The sequence below is a fragment of the Arachis duranensis genome, unplaced genomic scaffold, assembly GCF_000817695.3.
Source record: "Arachis duranensis cultivar V14167 unplaced genomic scaffold, aradu.V14167.gnm2.J7QH unplaced_Scaffold_5501, whole genome shotgun sequence".
Taxonomy (NCBI): Eukaryota; Viridiplantae; Streptophyta; class Magnoliopsida; order Fabales; family Fabaceae; genus Arachis; species Arachis duranensis.
This window is the reverse complement of record NW_026264955.1, coordinates 676,620-694,241: the sequence shown is the minus strand read 5'-3', so window position 1 is coordinate 694,241 and position 17,622 is coordinate 676,620. Positions and strand designations below refer to the sequence as shown.

General features: G+C 38.3%; 1 non-coding gene across 1 annotated transcript; it reads right to left on the bottom strand.

Moving 5' to 3' along the window:
* Nucleotides 1–1,409: 1,409 nt before the first annotated feature.
* Nucleotides 1,410–1,516, bottom strand: LOC127744530 (small nucleolar RNA R71). The gene has a single exon (XR_008005484.1). It is a non-coding gene; the product is annotated as a small nucleolar RNA R71 (small nucleolar RNA).
* Between the last annotated feature and the right edge of the window lie 16,106 nt (nucleotides 1,517–17,622).

The window sequence follows — 17,622 nt, the reverse complement described above, 5'->3', positions numbered from 1 at the left end:
TTTGGAAATACATGTGGTATAATCAGTGACCACACTTCATCTCTTTCCATGAGTAATTAAATTAAGGAATTGGGCAATTGTTCAAGCTTAGAGAGATTGGGTTGCCAATGAATTGGAATCCAATCTCCTAAGATTGTCAAGGAGATCAATAGATGCTTTGATTGAGGAAGAGATGAAAATGAATTTGATTCAGAGAATACAACATCTCCTAAGCCCAATGAATTCTCCATTTCTGATCTTACCCATTCGATTTACTTTCTGCCATTTATTTTCATGCTCATTCCCCCAAATCCCCATTTAAGATTCTGCACTCTATTTTCTGCTATTTACTTTCCCGCCATTTAATTTTCTGCAATTCTCAAACTACATTCTGTTTAGTTCAACTAGCATACTCTTCCAACTAAAGTTGCTTGACCAATCAATCCTTGTGGGATTCGACCTCACTCTATTTTGAGTTTTTACTTGACGACAATTCGATATACTTGCCGAAGGAAAATTTGTTAAGAGACAAGTTTTCATGCATCAAGTTTATAGCACTGTTGCCGGGGATTGATTTTGTATCAACAATGATTAAGTTGGAAGCTCACTAGATTGAGCATTTTTTCCTTTGTTGTTTACTCTATTCAGTCATTTATCTTCATTTTGTTTAGCTTCTTCTTCATCCCCTTTACCCTCTCTGTTTTTCTTTCTTTCTTTGTTATTATCTACAATCCTGCTCACTAACCCACTAAGTATTTGATAATTTGCATCACTCACACTAACAATCACTGTAACAAGAATAATCTCTTCATTTCATCTCTTGATGTGTGCTTTGTTAGTTGTATGACAGGGAGGAGAGGGGGGCTTCAACTTCCTTCGATTCAGAACCTGAAAGGACCCTCTAGAGACTAAAGAGGGAAGCAAGAGGGAAAGGAGTTGTTAGTGCTGAGGAAGAGGAAGAGTACTTTGAAATCAACATGGAAGAGAACCTGGAAAACAATCATGAATGAGAAGCTCACAACCATGCTAGAGAAGGCCCTGCAAATCATGCTGGGCAAGAAAGGAGAGTTCTAGGCTCCTACATCAATCCAGATCTAGGAAACTATGGAAGTAGCATCCAGAAGCCCACCATGCATGCCAACAACTTTGAACTAAAACCCCAACTCATTACCCTTGTTCAAAACAACTGCTCATTTGGAGGAAGTGCTCAAGAAGACCCCAATCAACATCTAACCACCTTCCTGAGGATTTGTGACACTGTAAAGTCTAATGGAGTCCACCCGGATGTCTATAGGCTGCTTTTGTTCCCTTTTTCACTCAGGGACAAGGCATCCAAGTATCTTAAATCCTTTCTAAAGGAGAGCTTAACAAATTGGGAAGATATGGTGAACAAATTTTTGGCAAGATTCTACCCTCCTCAAAGAATTAATAGGCTGAGAGCTGAGGTGCAGACTTTCAGACAACAAGATGGTGAGACTCTCTATGAGGCATGGGAGAGGTTCAAGGACATAACAAGAAGATGCCCACCAGATATGTTCAACGAATGGGTTTAACTTCACATTTTCTATGAAGGTCTTTTCTATGAGTCAAAGAAGGCTGTAGATCATTCATCAGGGGGCTCTCTAAACAAGAAGAAAACCATTGAAGAAGCAATAGATGTCATTGAAACAGTAGCTGAGAATGACTACTTCTATGCTTCTGAAAGAAGTAACACTCGAGGAGTAATAGAGCTGAACCACATGGATGCATTACTAGCTCAAAATAAGATGATCACCAAGCAGCTAGCAGATCTCACCAAGAAGGTAGAGGAAAACTAAGTTGCAGTAGTCATCACTTCATCACCAGCTCAAGAAGGAGTGAATATAGGAGAAGAAGGTGACTGGGAACAAGCCAACTATGTTGGAAACTCAGCTAGACAAATGCATGACCCATACTCCAAAACTTACAACTCTGGATGGAGAAATCACCCCAACTTTGGTTGGGAAAATCAACAAGACCAAGGTCAAGACCAGAGACGCCACAACCTCAATTCCAACAACAATACAACTCACCAACATACCTCACAGAGATCCTATCAACACCCACCTAACCACCCTTCTCAATCACTTAACCCCAATCCACCATCACTAACGGATGATAGACTTTCAAAAATTGAGACTCTACTTGAAGATTTATGTAGAGAAGTCCAAGACAGTAAAGTTTTCCGGGAAGAAGTGCGATCCAACATGCAGAATCAAGATGCTGCCATCAAAAAACTTGAAACACAGATTGATTTCTTATTCAAGTAAGCCTCTGGACACAACAATTGCAGCAACACTAACTCAGCGCCAAGGGAGGAATGTCAAGCTATCACCCTCAGAAATGGGAAGGAATTGAAGGAGACCCATAAGAAACTACCAGAGAAGAATTTGGATGAAGAAGACAAGGGACAAGAGGAAGTTCGAATCTCCACCCCTAAGTTACATCAAGAAGGAGAAGCGTTCAAACCATGCCTTTCAAAAGCTCCATACCCCCAGCAGCTGCAAGTAAAGAAAAAAGGAGAGGATAACCAATTCTCAAGATTCTTGGAAATCTTCAAGAAACTACAAATCAACATACCCTTCGCTGAAGCAATAGAGCAAATGCCACTCTACGCCAAGTTCTTGAAGGAATTGATGACCAAGAAGAGAAGCTGGAAGAACAATGAGACTGTGGTACTCACCGAAGAGTGCAGTGCCATCATCCAACACAAATTGCCCCAGAAATTGAAGGATCATGGGAGCTTCCAAATCCCTTGAATCATAGGGGAAATCACAGTGGAAAACGCTTTATGCGATCTAGGAGCCAGCATAAATCTAATGTCTTTAGCAATGATGAAAAAAATGAAGATTGAGGAAGCCAAACCAACAAGAATGGCCCTGCAACTAGCAGACAGATCATTCAAGTTTCCCCACGGAATAGTAGAAGACTTATTTGTGAAGGTGGGAGATTTCATTTTTCCAGCAGATTTTATAATATTAGACATGGAGGAAGGAGCTAAGACTTCCATCATCCTGGGAAGGCCATTCTTGGCCACTGATGGAGCCATCATTGATGTCTAAAAAGGTGAACTTGTCCTTAGATTACATGAGGAGAAAATGACATTCAATGTGTTTAAAGCCATGAGTTACCCATACAACTCATTGGGAGAATGTATGAGGTTGGACTCGGTGGAGGCTTTGGTGCAAGAAACTCTTGAAGAAGAACTTGAGGAATTAACAGAAGGAGAATTAGCATCAAGCGAAGATGCTGCAGCCGCTGAAATGCATGATCAAGGCACACTAGAAAGGAAGGATGAAAGAAAAGAAGTACCCAAACTTGAGCTGAAGGCACTGCCACCCACTCTCAAGTATGCATACTTGGGAGAAAATAAAAGTTATCCAGTGATCATAAATTCAGCCCCCAGCCAAGAATAAGAGGAAAAGTTGCTTCAAGTCTTACAAAAACATAAGGATGCCATTGAATAGACACTTGCCGACTTGAAAGGAATCAGTTCATCCATATGCATGCATAAGATACTTTTGGAAGAGGATGCAAAACCTTCCATTTAGCCCTAAAGAAGGTTAAATCCAGCTATGAAGGAAGTAGTACAGAAAGAAGTCATGAAATTGTGGCAGGCAGGGGTAATCTATCCAATATCAGATAGCTCATGGGTCAGTCCAGTTCAAGTGGTCCCCAAGAAGGGAGGAATCACTGTGGTACCCAACGAAAGAAATGAGCTAATCCATACAAGAACTGTCACATGATGGAGGATGTTTATTGACTACAGAAAGCTCAATGAAGCCACAAGAAAGATCATTTTCCACTTATTTTCATGGATCAGATGCTAGAAAGACTTGCAGGACATGCATATTATTATTTTTTAGATGGTTATTCAGGATATAACCAAATAGTGGTTGACCCAAGAGACCAAGAGAAAACATCATTCACCTGCCCATATGGAGTGTTTGCCTACAGGCGCATGCCATTTGGACTATGTAATGCACCTACAACTTTTCAACACTGCATGCTTTCCATCTTCTCAGATATGATAGAGAAGTTCATTGAAGTTTTCATAGATGACTTCTCAGTATTCGGAGACTCCTTTCCTAATTGCCTAAACCATCTTGCCTTGGTATTAAAAAGATGTCAAGAGACCAACTTAGTCTTGAACTGGGAGAAATGTCACTTCATAGTGATAGAGGGAATAGTCCTTGGCCATAAAGTTTCTAACCAAGGCATTGAAGTAGACAGAGCTAAGGTGGAGCTAATTGAAAAATTACCTCCACCAAGTGATGTCAAGGCAATTAGGAGCTTTTTGTGACATGCTAGCTTCTATTGAAGGTTTATTAAAGATTTTTCAAAGATAGCCAAGCCCTTAAGCAACCTCCTAATGTCTGATACACCATTTATCTTTCATGAGAAATGCATGCTAGCATTTGAAAACTTGAAAAGGAGACTATCATCAGCTTCTATCATCACCCCACCTGATTGGAATTTACCATTTGAATTGATGTGTGATGCATCTGATTTTGTAGTTGGGGCAGTGTTAGGACAGAGAAAAGAAAATTTGGTGCATGTCATATACTATGTGATGAGCGGATAATTTATACGCTTTTTGGCATTGTTTTTAGTATGTTTTTAGTATGTTTTAGTTAGTTTTTATTATATTTTTATTAGTTTTTAGTTAAAATTCACTTTTCTGGACTTTACTATGAGTTTGTGTGTTTTTCTGTGATTTCAGGTATTTTCTGGCTGAAATTGAGGGACCTGAGCAAAAATTTGATTCAGAGGCTGAAAAAAGGACTACTAATGCTGTTGGATTCTGACCTCCCTGCACTCGAAGTGAATTTTTTGGAGCTACAGAAGCCCAATTGGTGCGCTCTCAATTGCGTTGGAAAGTGGATATCCTGGGCTTTCCAGCATAGTATAATAGTCCATACTTTTCCGAGATTTGTTGGCCCAAATAGGCGTTCCAATTCAGCTCAAGAATTCTGGCGTAAAACACCGGAACTGGCACAAGAATGGGAGTTAAATGCCCAAACTAGCACAAAAGCTAGCGTTTAACTCCAAGAAAAGTCTCTACACGAAAATGCTTCAATGCTTAGCCCAAGCACACACCAAGTGGGCCCGGAAGTGGATTTTTATGTCATTTACTCATTTATGTAAACCCTAAGCTACTAGTTCTCTACAAATATGACCTTCTGCTATTGTATTTGAAATCTTTTGATCACTTTAGATCTTTTGATCACTTTAGATCTTTTGATCACTTTAGATCTTAGGATCAATCTTTTGATTATGTTTTTATGATTGAACCCTCTTTGGGATGCTGGCCATTCGGCCATGCCTAGACCTTGTTCTTATGTATTTTTAACGGTGGAGTTTCTACACACCATAGATTAAGGTGTGGAGCTCTGCTGTACCTCGAGTACTAATGCAATTACTATTGTTCTTCTATTCAATTCGGCTTATTCTTGTTCTAAAATATCACTTGTTCCTCAACTTGATGAATGTGATGATCCGTGACACTCATCATCATTCTCACCTATGAACGTGTGCCTGACAACCACCTCCGTTCTACCTTAGATTGAGTGAATATCTCTTGGATCCCTTAATCAGAATCTTGGTGGTATAAGCTAGAATTGATGGTGGCATTCAAGAGAATCCCGAAGGTCTAAACCTTGTCTGTGGTATTCTGAGTAGGATTCAAGGATTGAATGACTGTGACGAGCTTCAAACTCCTAAAGGTTGGGCGTTAGTGACAGACGCAAAAGAATCACTGGATTCTATTCCTAGTAGGAAAGTAGAGAGACGGAAGGGACAAAGCATCTCCATATGCTTATCTGAAATTATCACCAATGAATTACATAAGTATCTCTATCTTTATTTTATGCTTTATTCATAAATCATTCATAACCATTTGAATCTGCCTGACTGAGATTTACAAGATGACCATAGCTTGCTTCATATCAACAATCTCCGTGGGATCGACCCTTACTCGCGTAAGGTCTATTACTTGGACGACCCAGTGCACTTGCTGGTTAGTTGTGCGAAGTTGTGATAAAGAGTTGAGATTGTAATTGAGCGTACCATGTTGATGGCGCCATTGATGATCACAATTTCGTGCACCAAGTTTTTGGCACCGTTGTCGGGGATTGTTCGAGTTTGGACAATAGATGGTTAATCTTGTTGCTTGGTTTAAGTGTGGGGAGGTTGATAAACCCCAATTGTAGGGTTTATCTTGTATTGATTTTAGGAGATTTTATGACCTTTTACCCACATTTATTCAATGAATTAGCATGATTTTGTGATTATCTCCTTATTTGAGGTTAAGTGTGAAAACATGCTTTTTAGGCCTTTAACTTGATGATTTTAATCTTCCTTTGATTCCACTAGATGCCTTGATGTGTTTGTTAGTGATTTCATTTTGAAAACCTGGCGCTTACGCACACCTTGCAAATTACCCCATGGACGCGTACGCGTGCTGTGCGCGTACGCGTCGGGGCTGGTTTATGATTTTTTAATGAAAACGTGGCCAGCAAATTCAGAAGGGTGGTGGGGCCCAATCCCGACCAACTTTGGCGCCAAAGATGCTATTTAAAGCCAAGGATTGAAGAGCAAAGGGGATTCCATTCATTTTTTTACTCATTAGGATTAGTTAGAAGTAGTTTCTAGAGAGAGAAGCTCTCACTTCTCTCTAGGATTAGGATTAGGATAAGGTTTAGTTCTTAGATCTAGGTTTTAATTTATCTTCTTCTACTTCTATCTTCTCAATTCCTTGTAGTTACATTCATGCTTCTTCCATTCTTTTGTTGTAATCTCTTTTATGTTGTTCTTGTATTTTGTTGTAGATCTACTTTTGTTTCTTCTACTCTCTTTCAATTCAATCAAGGTAGTTCATAATAAATGTGTTTCTTTTGATTGTTGTTGTTAATTCCTTTCAATAATTGTTGTTAGATTCTATTCTTGTTATCAATTTACTATGCTATTCTTTTGTACCTTCCAAGTGTTTGATGAAATGCTTGGTTGGGTTTTAGTGTAGGTTTTGTTCCTCTTGGCCTAGGTAGAGTAATTAGTGACTATTGAGTTATCTAATTCCCTTGTTGATTGATAATTAGAAGTTGCTAATTGATTTAAATGCCTCTAAAGCTAGTCTTTCCTTTAGAAGTTGATTAGGACTTGAGGAATCAAATTGATCCATCTACTTGACTTTCCTCCATGGTTAGAGGTTAACTAAGTGGGAGTAATGGACAATTTTTTATCACAATTGAGGAGGATAACTAGGATAGGACTTCTATTTCTTATATCTTGTCAAGAGCTTTGTTAGCTGTTAGTTTATTTTCTTTGCCATTTATATTTCTTGTCTAAAATCTCAAAAACCCCAAAATAACTCACAACCAACAACAAGACACTTATTGTAATTCCTAGGGAGAACGCCCCGAGGTTCAATACTTCGGTTTATAAATTTAGGCGTTTGTTACTTGTGACAAACAATCTTTTGTATGAAAGGATTATTGCTTGGTTTAGAAACTATACTTTACAACGAGATTTCATTGTTGAATTTCTAAGCCATCAAAAATCCAATCATCAATGCATCACCATGGAAGTCATGTTGGAATGAAGTTGGGGTGTTGTTCATGTATTGCACCTGCTCAGGCCTTTGTTGCTCATAGTTGAATGCCTCAAAGCCTTTTTTAGATTGATTCCTCCATGTGAGACTTGAGATTGGCCTTGTGTGTTTACTACAACAAATTACAATCCATCAGTTCTCTTGGCCATCATCTCTATTTGTTCCTGAATTTGTTGGTGCATCTACTTGTCTCGAGCTAGGATTGCATTTACTCCTTCATGTTCCATCACTCCCCTATTTGGAGTTGTGTTATGGTGCCTCTCAGAAGAGTAGAAATATTGATTGTGGCCACCATATCAATGAGTGCCTCTAAGAAGAGTAGAAATATTGATTGTGGCCACCATATCAATGAGGTCTTGTGCTTCTTGAGGGGTCTTCATGATCTGGAGTGAACCTCCTGAGGAGTAATCTAGTTCTTTTCTTGCCTTTAGAGAAAGACCTTCATAGAAGTTTTGAAGTTTCACCCATTAATGAGGGAAAAAAGGTTTCCACTCAAACTAACCGGCAAGAGTACCGGGTTGCATCAAGTAATAATAACTCACAAGAGTGAGGTCGATCCCATAGGGATTGATGGATCAAGCAACTTTAGTATGGTGATAAATTTAGTTAAGCTAATATTGATGAATTGAGTGATTTGTGATTCACATCAAGTAAATAGCAAGAAATTGAAATGGTGGAAGCAAAATAGCAGAAACTTAAATGGCAAGAAAGGTAAATTGCTGGAACTTAAGGTGTAGGAAATTAAAAAGAACTAAATCTTAAGTTGCAAGAAAAGTAAATGACTGAATCTTAAAGTGCATAAATATTAAATAGCAAGGAAACTTAAATTGCATGAATAATAAAGGGATTTGGATTTTGGGAATCAAAATAGAACTAGACAATATAAATTGCAGCAAGTGCAAAGAGATCAAAGTGAAAGAAATTCAAAGAAAGTGATTCATCAGGGATTGAAGATATTGTAATCCTTTATGAATCAATTGAGTCTCAACTCCTTTCTCAATCATATGCAAAGATCTATGACGGATTGAAATTGATTGGATCCCAATTCCTTGGCAATCCAATCTCTCTAATCACAATCAATCTTGCCAATTCCTTGATCTAATTATCATGAGAAGAGTTATAGCACATTTCTCTCATCCATAAGCCACACTAACTCTCAAGATCTCAATTCCTCCCGAATGGTGTTGATCAAGAGAGTAGTAAAGGATCGAGCTTCAGTTCTAATGAAGGTGATTCCCCTTCCGAGGCTCACACCCATATTCAATTGAATTAAACCCCCTTCCGGAGTGAATAATTCACAATCAAAGTAGAAGATACCCAATAGCTATACAATTGAATTGAGAAGAAGAAAAATTTCATTGATTTATTGGAATTACAATAGGGCTCCTCCCCCTAATGAAATTGAGGTTTAGTTCATTATTGCTCTAGTACCAAAACAGGGAAGAAAAATTGCAGAAGATGAAGAACAGAAAAGAAATTAAAAACCAGATCTAAAATTGGAAAGGAAACTAAAAGAAGTGAAAAAGAAGATCCCCCAGAAGAAGTGGTAGAAAAATAAAAAAAAAGTTCCTAATGAAATCAAATTTTCCTCTATTTATACACTTTCTAATTCAATCATTCAGTCCTTGGAGTGGGCTTTTTGGCCTTTTAATGAAGTAGGTCATTCAGTCATTCAGTCCTTTGCGCGTGCGCGTGGATGACACGTTACCACTTTCACGCTCCAGCATCATCTACATGTCTACGCCAATCACCAATAGTGTCACATCGACACGTGCGCGTCGATGACCAAATTCAAATTCCAACTCTAAAAGTATCGTAGGCATTCATTCAAAGTGAACGTAGCGTTCTTGGCTGGTGAGCGCTGATCCTCCATCCACGCGTGCGCGCCATGCATGCGTACGCGTGGATCTCCAAAAATGCTTCTCCATGCGTAAGTGTCTTGTACGCGTGTGCGTCACGTGTGAACGGAGCATTCTTTAACTGAACGTAGCGTTCATCTGCACCTTGTATTTCTCTACTTTTCTTTCTTCATCTTTTCACCTGCCATCAATCAAACATGCCATCAAAGTCTCACCAAAATCATAGTGTTTTACATCATTCATAATAATCACTAAATTGTGCATAAATCTCATGATTTTGTATAAAATTAACAATGTTTGATTGAATCAAGATAAACATGAAATTCTACTCCAATCACTTACTTATTGTGCAAGAAAGTGCATAAAACCTAATAAAAGCAAGGAAAAATGCTAGTAAAACTTGCATAAGATGACTTGTCATCACCCATTCACTGAATATGTCCGGTGGGCACCTCTTTATCAAGGCTTTCTATCTTTTCCATGCCTCATAGAGTGACTCTCCTTCCATTTGTGTGAAGGTTTGCACCTCTGTCTTCAGCTTGATGATTCTCTGAGGTGGGTAAAACTTGGGTAATAATTTTCTCACCAGGTCGTGCCAATTGTTAATGCTCTCCTTGGGAAAGGTTTCTAGCCATTGAGATGCTCTGTCCCTCAAGGAGAAAGGAAATAGAAGTAACTTGTAGATGTCAGGATGCACCCCATTTGTCTTGACTGTTTCACAAATCCTCAAGAAAACTTACAAGTGTTGATTGGGGTCTTCAAGAAGGCCTCATCCATAAGAGCAATTGTTTAGCACCAAAGTGATGAGTTGAGGCTTCAACTCGAAGTCATTTGCATGAACATTTAGGGTGAGGATGCTACTTCCATAGTGTCTAGGATAAGGGATAGTGTGATTGGGTTTTCCTCGATCACTTGGTCTTCTTCTAATTCCTTTTCATTTCCCCTGGCATACACAACATAAAATAAACTGCAATGACAGATGAACACTCTATTGCTAGAGTTAGTGTTAGAGGGTTAGGTGACACAAAGTGTCAAACAGTTAGTATTCTTAAAAGAAAATAAAAGAAAAATGCTTAATCGAGACTTATCACCCACTTAATCATTGTCAATCTAAATCAATCCCCGATAATGGCGCCAAAAACTTGATGCACGGGTAATTACACCCGCATTAACTACCGGCAAGTATACCGGGTCGCATCAAGTAGTAAAACTCACGAGAGTGAGGTTGATCTGACAGGGATTGATGGATCAAGCAATTTTAGTGAGGTGGTTAGTCTAGTCAAGCGAATATTGAAAGGTTTTGGTGAAATTGAACTAGCAGAATGTAAATTGCAAAAAAATTGAATGCTGAAAGTAAAGTGCAGAATGTAAATTGTGGATGGCAAGAAACTTAAATGAGCTTGAAACATAAATAGCATGAAAGTAAAGGCTAAAATATAAATGACAATAGAAAGTAAATAGCATGAAATGTAAAGGGCTTTGGGTGCTGGGTGATGACAAGTCATCTTAGCTAAATTAGTTAATTAGTTTAGTTACTTTTAGCTTAATTTCATTCACTTTGTTTGAACTAAACAAGCACTTTGATGAGTTTTATCCCCATGCATACAATCTCCCAAGATCTTAATTCCTCCTGATTGATGTTGATAAAGAGAATTGTGAAGGATAGAGCTTCAATTCTAATGTCTATGATTCCCTTTCCGAGGCTCACATAAGCATTCAATAGATTTAAACCCCCTTCCGGAGTGAGTAAATCACAATAAACAAAGAAGATATCCTTTAGCTACAACAAGCAGATTGAGATAAGAAGAATTTCATTCGACCATGTAATTACAATAGAACTCCTCCCCTGTGATTTGGGGTTTAGTGAATTAGAGCTCTAAGAACACTTGCAGGAAATTTAAATTGCATGAAAGTAAATCAAATTGAATGCAAGAGTATCCAAACTAGGAATCCTATACTAGTTCTCTGGAGTCTCTAATCCTCCAAGAGAGCCTCGGAGTCTCTAATCCTCCAGCTTTCAGAGCCTCCTTTTCAACTTCAAAAACTCCTCTATTTATACATCTCTTCTCATCTTTAAATGGGTTTTCAAGTACTTGGATGTGGGCTTTGGCCGTAGTTGAAGTAAGCTTGGAGTGGCTCTTGAAGTTAACGTTGAAGTTATTAACGTTGCATGGGTGCCCCTGGAAATGAACATTGGCACTAACGTTGAGACACCAACGTGCCCAATAACGCTCTGTCTAGTGTGCGTACGTACACTGCATTGTGCGCGCTCACACTGGCTAATTTTCCTCCTGTGCATAAACACACTCCCCTGTGCGTACGCATACTAGCCAAAATTTATAATTCTAGCGTTTGTACTGGCGTTGATGGACAACATTGGTGGGTTAACGTTCCACTTGTTCGTACGCACACTACCTTGTGCGTGCGCACACAAACAAATTTTCTTCTTGTTCGTATGCACAGAGCTGTGTTCGTACACACACAAAGCAATTCTTCCAGCTTCCAATTTGAGAGTTTGTCGAAGACGTTGGTGTGCCAACTTTAGGTAACGTTGGCACACCAACGTTGGCACCTTTTTCTTGTGTAGTAACGTTGGTGAGCCAACTTTGGGGCCCCCAATGTTGCTTGTTAACTTTGAAAACAATAGTGGGCAATGTCAGTGAGCCAACTTAGGGCACTAACGTTGCTCACTCTTCCTTGGCAATGTTGATGGGCAACATTGGTGGGCCAACTTTGGCCACCAACGTTGCTTCTCCCCTTCCTTGTTAATGTTGGAAGGCAACGTTGGTGAGCCAACTTTGGCCACCAACGTTGCTTCCCTTTCTTGAGCAACGTTTATAGGCAACGTTGGTGAGCCAACTTTGGCCACCAACGTTGCTTCCTTTCCTCTTTGGCACGTTAATAGCAATGTTAGTGAGCTAACTTTAACCACCAACATTGCTTTCTCTTCTTCTTCTTTGCCCTTCCTCTGCTTCTTCTTACCAATCATCAACCAAACAAATGCATCAAAGCCTTGTCATAATCACCAGATAATGCATCATTTCATTTCATCATGTAATTCTTGCATTAATCTCATGAAAATACTCATAATTAACAATGTTTCATTGAATCAAGACATACATACATTACTCATCCAAATACTTGCTTATTTCCTAAGAAATGCATGAAAACCAAGTAAAAACTAATGAAAAAGGCATGTGAAACTAGCCTAAGATGCCTAGGCATCATAACACCAAACATAAATCTTGTTTGTCCCCAAGCAAGCAGTAAAATAATAAGAGAAATGAATGAACACACATTATCCTAGTGATTCTTATTTTTGGCTAAAGTGGTGATATTCCTTTGGATCATCACTTTGTTTGCACCCTATAAGACTTGTTATTTTTTGGTCCTTGGTTTGAGCTTTTCTTGCTCTCTTTCTTTTGAGACTTATTGCTTGGCTGAGGCTGAATGTTTTGTGTTAAGGTAGCTCTTTTGAGACACCCCTAAGCACTTACTTGCTCAAGCCTCTCCGTAGCACAAACACATCACAGGAATTTAGCATGTTTTATTCTTTGGACATTGGTGCCCAGCACCTCTTTGGGTTATGCTTTGTCTTAAAGTAGCTCTTGATGGTGGACTTTCGGTTGGCAATCCCGGGTTAGTTAACCCAACTTTCCAGGTGATGAAGCACCCCTTAGAGCCTAGTTGTCCAAGCTTATCCTTGTACAAGAGCATCACAAGCATATTTTCAAAATCTCAAGCCATTGGTGCCTAGCCCTGTTTATTTCTTTTTGTTTCTTTCTCTTGTATTTTCTTTCTTTTATTATGAAACTCTTTCATTTGTCAAGTCTCATAGAATGTAACTCAAGTTCATATCTCAAAGTCATGCTGACCTTTAGCTTTATTTATGAATCAACTAATGAACAAGCACATACCACCACATAACCTTAGGATTTTTTATTCTACCTTCTAACAAAATGGACCTTTTACTCTTTCTCTGTTTCATAATCATTCTCTTTTATTCATGCATAAAGGAACAAAGTATACAGCTCAAGCAAGATGACATGCCATAAGTACTTAGAGTAGCAAGCTAAATCAGCATAAGAATCAACCTAAATACAAATGAATAATGATTAAGAAGACACTGATCAACAAGGGTGCAATTGCACTTTCAATTAACACATTTAAACCAAAGACAGTTAAGAAGCAATACAACCTCTTGGTGTCCATTTGTTTCCTCCTTGTCTTCACCATCTTTAGCTTTTGTATCCTTCTTTATCTTTTTGGATGATGGTGCATATTTCTTCCAAGAGATTGAATGACTTCTTGCAAAGATATTGAAAGTTGCTTGCTCCCTAAGCACTTGAGAGATGGTTAGCATGTATGTATGCTTGTGATTTTCCGAACTTAAGTTGGTGTGTGAACATCAAACTTAGTTCCTTGCCTATTTCTACATGCAGCAACTGAATACATGCATGAAAACATCAAGTGATTTTATTAAGAAAACAAACTATGAATTAGAAAGTAAACAATTGTTAAGTAGTTTCTCTAATTGTTTGGAGTTAGTGACTAATCATGCTGAGGTTGCAATGTGTTCTTAATGAAATTTGTGGTGGAACACAAAACTTATAATTACACATTCACCCTTGAGATACTTTGGTGTGCAACACCAAACTTTGCTCCATGTAAGTTTTAATATAGAGAAATCTTCTCCATGTCTAAGATGACAAAGTCAGCTGGGAGAAAAATTTTTCCTACTCTTACCATCACATTCTCCATAACTCCAAATTCTTGTTTAATGGTTTTGTCAGCCATTTTGAGAGCTATCCGAGTGAATTTTAGTTCAAGAATTTGGAGTTTCTTCATGAGAGATAGAGGCATCAAGTTTATGCTTGCACTAGTGTCACGGAATGATTTCTCAATTGTTATGTTCTCTTTGGTGCAAGGGATATGAAAACTTCCAAGATCATTTTTCTTCACTGGTAATTCTCTTTGGATCATAGCACTATACTCCATTGTCATCTCAATAATTTGTCCTTCTTTAAAGGATCTTTTCTTTGTCAACACTTCCTTCATAAAGTTGGCATATAATGGAATATGTTCAAGTGCTTCTATGAATGGAATATTGATGTGGAGTGTCTTGAATATCTCCAAGAATTTGGAGTAGTGCTTCTCCTTATTTTCTTCCTCAAACCTTTGAGGATATGGAAGCTTTGGGACATATGGCTTCACCTATTCCTTCTTCTCTTGTGGTTCTGGTCCAAGGATGTTCTTGTCTTTCTTCGAGATTTGTGAGTCTTCAATCTTGTGATCCTCCTCACTCCTCTCTATCTTTTCTTTTGAAACTTCTCTGTCGTAATCTTCCTAAATGGTGGCTTCTTTTTCCATAATCTTCCCACTTCTCAATGTCATTGCTTTGCACTCTTCCCATCTTGAAGCTTTTCCTTTGTCCCTTGGGTTGTCTTCTATGTCACCAGGGATAGCATTTGCTCACTTTTCACCCATCTCTGTAATTTGTTTACCATTTGTCCTATGTGCCTTTCATGATTTTTTATTGATGCCTCTTGGTTTTTACTAGTCATGGCTTGATCTTTTCTTGCTGTTTCCCGATCTTTCTTGCCATCTCTTGAGTTTTGATGAGTTTCTCCATCAATATCTCTAAGTTAGAGATCCTTTGAGTGTCTGGATGTGGCTGTGAATGCATGGGATGTGATGGTTGCTGATGAAAGTAATTTGAGACATTGGGAGAGGTATTTTGTGGGTTAAATGGTGTTGTCGAGAAGTTGTTCTGGGGAAATTGTTAAGTGTTATAGGGTTGGAGGTATGTGTTTTATGGTTTTGTGTATTGGTTATTGTTAGTATGGTGTTGGTTGTGCTTGTTTGTGTTGCAGAAGCTATTAGAATTGAAGTTCCTTTGTCCTTGATTCTATATCTCACCCTACCTCAAGTTGGAGTGATTCCTCCAAGATGGATTGTATGCATCACCATGAAAGTCATGTTGGAACGAACTTGGGGTGTTGTTCATGTATTGCACCTGCTCAGGCCTTTGTTGCTCATAGTTGAATGCCTCAAAGCATTCTTCAGATTGATTCCATCCATGTGAGACTTGAGATTGGCCTTTTGTGCTCACTGCAGCAAGTTGCAATCCATCAATTCTCTTGGCTATCATCTCTATTTGTTGCTGAATTTATTGGTGCATCTACTTGTCTTGAGCTAGGATTGCATTTACTCCTTCACGTTCCATCACTCCCCTTTTTGGAGTTGTGTTGTGGTCTAATAAGTCCATATTTGACGATATATTTTGGTTTGATCAGAGTGGATTAAACCCATATTTATTCACCAATATAGCATACTTTTGTGTTTTCTCTCTAAATTGAGCTTAATTGGGAAATCATGCTATTTTGTGCTTAATTTGGTCAATTTTATTCCACTTTCATTCTATTCAATGCCTTGATGGTTTTGATGAGTGATTTCAGGTGTAATAGGTTGGAATGACTTGATGAGAGTGGAGGAAAAGCATGCAATTGGGAGAAAATATGAAGAAAATAAAAGAGAAGCACACAGCCATGTGTGCGTACGCACAAGTAGAAATTTCAGCATGTGTGCGTACGCAAACACCTGTGCATACACACAGGTACCAGCACGTGACCTCATTAAAAAGTCACGTGGCTCACGATTTTGGGGCTCTTTTGGCCCATTTCTAAAGGCTTGGATGCTGAAATCAAAGGCTCTATGAAGGGAGCAACATCTCATATGAAGGCATTAGGTTTTTAGTAGGGTAGAATACACTTTTAGGAGTAGTTTTAGGGTAGTTTAGTTTAGGTTTTCTCTCAAAAATTTCTTAGGTTTAATTAGGGTTTGTAGCATTTTATAGTTCAATTTTGTTCTTGGACTTTGCTATCTCATTGTAAGTATTTTCTTCATTTTCCCTTTATTATATTACTTGTTCTACACTTTCTTCTACTTTAATTTCCTTTGTCAATATAGACATAGTTTTGCAATTTTGAATTTCTAGTTGGTTAATTTGATGTTTGATGGTTGTTTTATGTTTATTGAGTTATCTTTGTTGATTGTGATCATTTGTGGTTCATATCTTTCATCATTTTTCCAATTTTGCCATGTTTTATGTTTATACCCACTATGTGTTTGATGAAATGCCAATTTTGATTATGGGGTAGATTTTCACCCCTTGGCTTGGGGAAAATGAGTTTATGGATTATTGTAGCCATAATGTCCAACATTTAGTGATAATTCTTGGGTTGTTAGTTGTTATTGTTTCCACTAACACTATCTTCTTACTAAGATAATTAGTAAGTTAGCTAGGATTTGTGGATTAATGACAATTATGTTCACTTGACCTATCTTTCGATGTTAAGGGTTCACTTAGTGAGATTAATCCATCATAATTATCTTAGTTGGGGTTAAGGCAAGGAAGGGATTTCAAACTCATCCCAAGTCAAGGTTTCATTTATGTTTTAAACTACTTTTCCACCAATTTTGAGTCTTACTTGTTTATATTACACACATAGTTCTTTTGTTCCTTCATTGGTTTATTAATTGCAGTTATGTCTCGTTCTTTTATCTCTTTATTGCTTGCTTTCAATCATTGAAAACCCCTCTGTTCTTGCAACTGATGCCAGGGCATTTTGGCCAGTTTCACTGACCTTTTATTTACTGTTTTTAGGTAATTTCATGCACTTTCTTAGGAAATAAGTTAGTTTTGGGCAGATATTCACTCAGACCTTGATTCAAGCATACATTGTGCATTTTACATTATTTCATGAGGTTTTTGCATGATTTTAATGACAAAATTGTATATTGCATTACCCATGACTTGGACTAGAACTTTGATGCACTTTATTGCTTGATTTCAGGACCAAAAGGAAGCAAGGAATGGGAGGTAACTTGCAAAGTTAAGGAGAAAAGTAATTGCCAAAAACACTCTCAAAAGCCATCAATGCCCACGTTAAAGAGTCACGTTAACAAAGTTAACGTGAACTCTAACGTGGAGAAGAGAAGTTGAGCCAACGTTAGTGACACTTAACATTGTCACTAACGTTGGCAATTGCTCACAAATGGCCACGTTAACCTAGTTAACGTGGCCTCTAACGCTAAAGGGGGAAGAGAAGCCAACGTTAGTGACACTCAACATTGTCACTAACGTTGGAGCAACCA